This window comes from Colobus angolensis, unplaced genomic scaffold (genome assembly GCF_000951035.1).
Source record: "Colobus angolensis palliatus isolate OR3802 unplaced genomic scaffold, Cang.pa_1.0 Scaffold19, whole genome shotgun sequence".
Classification (NCBI taxonomy): domain Eukaryota; kingdom Metazoa; phylum Chordata; class Mammalia; order Primates; family Cercopithecidae; genus Colobus; species Colobus angolensis.
The window spans coordinates 9,155,303-9,163,421 of NW_012115043.1; positions in this window are offsets into that span (position 1 = coordinate 9,155,303).

Sequence of the window (8,119 nt, forward strand, 5' to 3'; positions counted from 1 at the left end):
GTCTCAAAAAAACAAAAAAAAAAAGAAAAAAGAAAAGAAACCTTGCTAATTTAAGGGCTGGTAAACTGTGGCAAACTACATTCATCAGTTGGCATGTTGGCCCTGCCTCCTTTTCTCCCAGTTTTAAAACACGTTTGCTTAAAAGAGGCTTGGTTTCAAGCCATATCCAGGCCATTTCTCTATCTATTTTATTTTTTTGGAGACACTGTGTCACCCAGGCAGCTGACCGCAACCTCTGCCTCCTGGCTCTAGCGATCCTCCCTCCTCAGTCTCCCGAGTAGCTGGGACTACAGGCAAGCACCACCATGCCTGGCTAATTTTCATATTTTTTGGTAGACACGGGGTTTTGCCATGTTGCCCAGGCTGATCTCGGACTCCTGAGTTCAAGCGATGTTCCCATCTCAGCCTCCCAAAGTGCTGGGATTACAGGCGTGCGCCCCTCTGGTCAATGTTTTGTAATAAATAAAAATAATGTCCCAGGGAGCAGAAAGAACAGATTGAAAATATAAACATGGCCTAGAAAAAAAAAATTCTCTGTCATCAAGTTTATTCCTAGAGACTTTCATAAAGTCCACACGGTAAGTCTTTGATTCTGTCATTAAGAAGCACAGTGGCAAAAACGGTATCTTCTTGGTCTTTCACTAGTCATTAAGTCAGCAATGACTTTAGACTCTCCACATTCCACTCACTGACCTCTACTCTGTTTAACAGTAACAATAACCCCTGTACGGACAGCTCTCCTCAGAGTGGGTCAATTCCTTTAATAGTTTTGCCAAATTCCTTTTAATAGTTTATCATGACGTACACAGACTCTCCCATTCCTAAAATGTAATGAATTGGTGACAGATTAGTATTTACATACCAAAAGAACTATAAGGAAAAAAAATCCTCCTAGGAGGCAAATTTTGAGGGAAAGATATCCCAGCAGATACTGGGGGTCAGTTGAAATACGTGGATGTACCTCACTTTCCTGTGACAGACACTGGAATATCATCAGACTTATGGCTACCCCAGTTCTCTAGAACACAGCCACCCATACAGAAGCATTTTATTTTAAAATATCCCTTGGCAAATGAAGAGACTACAAAATGTTTAGGGTCAGCCTTTGCAGGATCTAACCATTCAGAATCATAAAGAGATACTTAGCAAATTCAGGTTAAGTAAGAACCAGGCTATTTATTTCAGAATTTAAAAATTGAATTCTTATTTATATTTTTAACAGGTATAAAATTCCAGACTTTTTTTTTTTTTTTTTTTTGAGGCAGGGTCTCACTCTGTCACCCAGGCTGGAGTGCAGTGGCATGATCACAGCTAATTTTTGTACTTTTTGTACCAAAAGTTTCACCATGTTACCCAGGCTAGTCTCAAACTCCCGAGCTCAAGCGACCTGCCCACCTCGGCCTCCCAAAGTGCTGAGATTACAGGTGTGAGCCACCACACCCGGCCCAATTCCACACTTTAAATCTCTCAAGACAGGAAGCATGGACCTTTCCTTGGCTTTAAAACAGCAAACCAAAAACTGTCCACGCTTGGTTAGCAACATGGGGAAGCCAGAATGCTATATAACAGAAAAGCACCCACAACCACACCATGGAAAAAAGGAACCAGATGAGCAATGGAAATCATTCTTCTTTAAAAGTTTTATAGCTATAAATGTATCTTCTCAAATATGAATTGCTTAAAGTTCTACTAAAACCGGATGTAGAATCTCTCAGCATAAAACCATCCTCAGGGGGAAAAAAATCATACTGCAACTAGGCCTTTGCTATCACCGAGTCATCTGTGGCTAACTCAGTGCTGGGTGGCCACGATTTTAGGAAAGAGCTCTGAGAAACGATTTTCAGAATTACCAACAAAAACGTCTGCTGGAGTAGGAAATGGGATTCTTCCCACACAGAGGAAGCAGGCATCCTGCATCCATTGGAGGGCAAGGAGCAACTGCTGGAGTTCCAGAAGGAGTGGAGGAAAGTACCACTGGAGAAACAAATCACCCAGACAGGATCTAACTAAGGGTCCACCCACTTAGCCTAACTGCATTTCACCTTCATAGATTTAAACTTCTAGATTCACGTACTCCAATTTCCGATAGAAAATGAAGTGACTCTCACACGCTGCCCCAGATATTTGGGGGAGGAAGGAATGGAGAAAACACAAGTCCATACGTAGAGTATACTGGGAGCTCTCAATCATCAGCCCCACTCATTCATTCACTCCCTCAGCGAACATTTACTGAATCCCTGCTATGTATTAAGTATGCCCTCTCAGACACAGGGGATGCAGCTATGAATAAAAAGGGCCTCATTCCCACGGGTGTCAGAAATGTCAACAAAAAATTCCAACACACAGGGTAAGTGCAATCACAGTCACACACGTAAGGGAAAGGCATAATCCAGAGGAGGAGGAAATTACCTCCATCTGAGGGGAGGGAGGCACAACCGGAGACTACTTAACACCATCAGGAGCAGAGGTCTGTGTTCTGCCTGTGTACATGCAATAAAGGTAGAACACAAATACTCCTATCTGCCTACAGAACACAGTTCATTTTACAAATTAAGTATATTTAAATGAACCCCATTGTTGTGTGTATAATGGACAACAGAAGGCAAAGCAACTTAGAAGTTGGTCGCGATCTGTAACAGAGATGATCCACATTATAAGTTTTTAAAATTGGATCTATGCAGATGTTGGCCCAGTTCTCAGGAGCACAGGAATTGGTAAACCAGGGCCATCAATGCATAGGGTCAATGTTCCATTTCCAGGAACAATCAGGCACTGATCACACCACATGCCATATTGGAGCAGGGCTTCTCCATCCTTTAAACAGCAGGTTCTGATGCAAGAAGGCTGGTGGAATCTGGGCATTTGCATTCCTGATAAGCTCCCAGAAGATGGGAAGCTGCTGGGCCATGGCCCACACTCTGCAAAGTGTGGGTGAGGAAAGTAGACAGTGTTGAGTCCTGACACCCGTCCTAGTCAAGGTGGTGGGCGGGCGGGGGGCGCGGGAGGGGCTCTTTTACAATACACATTCAATACTTATCTGAAAGGGAATCTCTAGATGTGGCTCCCTATAATTTCTTTTTAAGCTGTACACGTGATGCTGAGGCACAGCCAGCCTTGTGAACTATGTTCGAGTATGCCTTTTGAGAAGTAAATCTTCTCTGGGCATGCCTCACCCCAGGAAATGAGCTGCTTCTCTTTGTAGATAGGTAAGAACCAGCAGCTTCCAGAGATCCATGGGAACAGTGAGTCAGAAAGAGGAGGCCCAGCAAAGCTGGCCAGACTGGTCACTTCCACCAAGTGAAGCCTGGAATCACAGCCTCTGCAGGCTGACATCTGGCAGAGAATCCATCCTGACCCTTTCCATCCACTATAACTGCTTTCCAAAGCTAGTGCTTAGATCATGATCATCATCTGTTTAGCTTCATAAAAACCACACAAAGAAGATAAACAGAAGGTTGTTTTGTTGTTGTTGTTGTTGTTGTTTTGTTTTGTTTTGTTTTGTTTGCCTAGAACTTACAGATAAGGGGTCATCCACAATGAAAGACTGGAAAGAAGCCAAAAGGCAACATGCAATTAGCCAACCTCCCGCCTCCAGGCTCCCATCTTTAAAGGGCTCTGTGGCCACACCCCACCTTGCTGCAAAGTACAATTTTGTTAATAAAAGGGATCAAGTGGAATGTGGCCCTTTAGGGCTTTTACACACAAACTGCTTCTGGAAAAAGGATGAGTAATAGAAGTCTACCCTCTCCAGGTAGAATAGGTGATAGGCCTGGGCCCATCTGAAATACCAGCATTTCAAATTTTCCTGCATCTACTTTCCATTTAACAAGGCACTTCAAAAAATTCTGTTCCATGTGTTCAGCCTCTTGCTCCCAATTTCTACCCCGTCATTAAAAATCATTCTTTCCCTTGCTTATGGCATGTTTAGTTGACAGAGGGCAGGACAACTTTTCAACAGGGAGGTCCCACTTCACCCCAATCTTGGAAATGCCATTCCCATGAGAGGCTTTCCTAAGATTGGTTTCAGAAGTGTCACAGCTGGGGTCAAGAGGCAGGGTCATGTTCTCTCCCTCTCTAGTGGCATTCTCTCTGGGGAGAAAGATCCTAGACTTTCTCAACTATCAGTGGATCACTCAAAGCAAAAACAAAAAGAAGCAGCAACTTACAATTCCTACCACATGTATCACGTTCATCTCTCTATTCTTAGGTCCTAGAGGGTCACTGTATAAAGGAATGAATGACTAGATAAACGACTGGAAATAATAGGAAGAACAACATCCTGTCCTGCAGGAGTTCCATTTTCTAGCCAGGAGACTGAGAAGGCATTGCACAGGCAATTGCAGTGAAGTGAGAAGGCAAGTGCAGTGAAGGAACTCCAGGCTCAGGGGCCCAGGGTGGCACAGCTAGGAGGTGGTAAAAGTTGCCTTTGGGCCTGGGTCTTCCAGTTCCACATCAGTGCATCTTTCTCCTTTACCCAGTATTGCCTTCTCGGTAGCAGAAGCAAACAGTGTTCCGGGAACAGAGAAAAAAGAGGGCTGTGTGGGGAGCGGGCAGCATCTGCATCAAGCCTGGAGTCGCCAAGCAGGCTGGCAGTAAGGGACAGCATCACAGTCCAGCTGTAGCAATGAGGCTGCTTAGAATCCTCTGACCACTTTCCAGCACCAAATGAAAGCATGTTGGGAGCAGGGTGCACGCAACAATGTCTTCTAAAACTAATGTCTTTTTTTCCTCTTCCTTTAAAAAAAATATTTAGCCTTGACTTACAGAGCTGGAAAGAGGCATAAACCTATGATATGCAAGAAATATGAACAGAGATTTTATTTTTCAACTAAAGCATGGGGGAGGGAAGAGTTAAAAGTTACAGATAATTTAATCACATCTGGGGAAACATGACTCTTGAAACAAAGAATCACCCGGAAAATCTCCTCTGGGGCCTGAACTTCTGCCATTAATGATTTTTCCTTCTTAAGGGAAAAAAGGTTAACAAAGTGTAGCCATTTTTCTAAATAGGGTCACACAGCCCTTTCCCAAACAGATATCTGCCTGGAGGAGAATTAACACCACATACAAATCCCTGGCCTGAATGCAAATCTCCCTAATCTACTTCTGGAGAGGCTCACGCCTTTGTTTAAAGCCCTCGAGACCCAGCCAGCTGAGGTCCAGCCAGAAGCAGAGATGGTAATTGAATTTTGTCAAGGGTCCACTGCCCTCAGCCTAGGGAAAGTCATCCTTGAGTGAAGGCTGGAGGCCCTGGAGCCCCCTTAGCTATGCTCACCCAAACTGAGGCAAACCACGGGCTTGGGGCACTTGGATAATTGAAGACGTGAAAAGCACTGAAGATAAAAATTCACATGAAAACTGCCATAGCCAGTCTCCGGCATGGCTTCCTCCCAGTTGTCTTCTTGAGAATAGAAGAATCCTAGGATCACCCAGAAAAAGGGGGGCTGCATCCATAATTTTGACAGATCTAAAACAACTCTTCATCAGCAGTGTCCTCCCTTGAGACAAGGAGACTGTTATTTACTTACCTAAGAGGCAACCTCAGCCTGGCATGGTGGCTCACACCTGTAATCCCAGCACTTTGGGAGGTTGAGGTGGGTGAATCACCTGAGGTCAGGAGTTTGAGACCAGCCTGACCAACATGGTGAAACCCTGTTTCTACTAAAAATACAAAAACTACCCAGGAACGGTGGTATATGCCTGTAGTCCCAGCTACTCAGGAGGCTAAGGCAGGAGAATCGCTTGAACCTGGAAGGCAGAAGCTGTAGTGAGCCAAGACTGTGCCCCTGCACTCCAGCCTGGCTGACAGAGTAAGATTCCATCTCAAAAAAAAAAACAAAAAACGAAGCAGGGTGGGGCAGGGGAACCTCCGTGGTGTTGGGCCAGCTTCCTATGTGGGAGAGCATAAAGGCTGAGTGGATTTGGGGGACCTTTTGTAACGAAAGCTTAGAACAGACACTCCTGACGATAATCTGCTCAAACTCATCCTATACTCAACTGCAATCATACAACAGCAAGGGGAGGACAGGACCTTATGAGTGATTACGAGCCAGGCATGTGTGTTGTTTAACACCCACCGCACAACAAACCTACAGGGGTAGGTATGTCACCAGTGTTTGACACCTGAGGAAACTGAGGCCCAGAAGCTTCATCATAGCTGGCCTGTAGTCAGAGCCATTAGGTGGGAGAGGCAGGATTTGAACTCAGTTCCTGCAACAAGCACGTGGAGCAAGGCTCTGCTGTTTCCGACACAATTTCAGACCATCAGAGGAAAGCTCACTCGTATTTGCTCAGTTTCCAGTGCAGCAGCTGGCAGACAGCTGTTCTGGGACCAGACTTCCCAGATCATGATTTACGCCCATCATCTGTCTCTCCATGAACCATGAACATCCAACCCAGCACCCCCAAAGAAGGCTGGAGGGAACACAAATGCAATTAGTGAGTTCCAGATTTTCAATCCTTCTAATACTTCCACCCCTAACAGGAAGGCCACAACACTCCGAGTCCTCAAATGTCAGTGACAGCAGGAAGAGTGGCAGAACGTCCTGGGCTACCCTACTTTTCCAAAGCAGCATTGAAAATCCTCCTTCAAGGACTACTAGAGACACAAGGATTTACAAAGACTTTTCTGATACGGAATTCTGTGGAATCTGTTATGTAGAATTCTGTGATTACTCAAATTCTACCATAACAAAAGGCAATTATTTGGAATAAATGAATGGGAAATAAAACCTTATACATTTTAATTTATAAATTTCACAGTTTGAGACATTCTGAATCTATGGGGGGAAGTTATGAAAAAAAAAATCACAAAAGGAAACTGACATTATTTTAAAAACAGACTATCTCTAGACATTGGGATTATTGGAATAGTTTTTTTCTTTTCTTTTCTTTTCTTTTTTTTTTGAGACAGAGTCTTGCTCTGTCGCCCAGGGGTGCGATTTCAGCTTACTGCAACTTCTGCCTCCCAGGCTCAGGCAATTCTCCCTTCAGCCTCGGAGTAGCTGAGATTACAGGCACTCGCCAACACACCCAGTTAACTTTTTTGTATTTTTAGTAGAGATGGGGTTTCACCATGTTAGCCAGGACGCTCTCGATCTCCTGACCTTGTGATCCACCTGCCTCAGCCTCCCAAAGTGCTGGGATTACAGGCATCAGCCACCGCACCCCCGGCCAGTTTCACCATATTAGCCAGGATGCTCTTGATCTCCTGACCTTGTGATCTACCCGCCTCGGCCTCCCAAAGTGCTGGAATCACAGGCGTAAGCCACCGCGTCTGGCCAGTTTTTATTTTCTTTTACTGGACTAAATCTTCTAATTGATCTATAACAGCATATATTATTTATATAATAAATAAGTTATAAAATACATCTGAATAACTTAGCTTACTCATAAATTTATTGTTAGACATTTAGTAATTATTAAAATACATACATATATACCAGAAACTGAGAGAAAAAGAGTCCCCCACTAATACTCCCTGCCCCGATTCTCAGAGGCCATTTGTCTTTTTTTTGCCTTGGTGAGATAAGGCTTCCTCCAGTTTGTAGATTCCTAAACAAGGACAAGAACAGAGAAAACATCATCCCCTGAAGGACAGAGATTCCTCCAACCAGCAGGAAGCAGGTAGTGAGGTTCTGCTCTGACTGTTAGGAAACTCCAAGCACTACCATACTATAAGAGTTGTGAAAGGAAAATGAATCTTGGGACCCCCAACTCACTAAGTCAAAGGGAAAAGTCAAGCTGGGAGCTGCTCAGGGCAAACCTGCCTCCCATTCTATTCCTAAAACAAGATGGCTACTAAGAAAAAAAAGCTATCTACTTAACCTCTCTCACAAGGAATTTCCTTGCAGACAAATGACAGACAACTCAAACTCATCCCTCTGCTCACTGAGACAAAAGCATATCTGATTGCCTACTTTGGAAGGGCTAACAAGAAACGCAAAAGAATGCAACCATTTGTCTCTTATCTACCTCTGACCTGGAAGCCCCCACCCACTTCAAGCTGTCCCCACCTTTCCAGAGGGAACCAATGTACATCTTACGTATGTAAGTGTGTGTGTGTGTGTGTGTATATACATATATATATATATTTTTTTTTTTTTTTTGAGACAGAGTC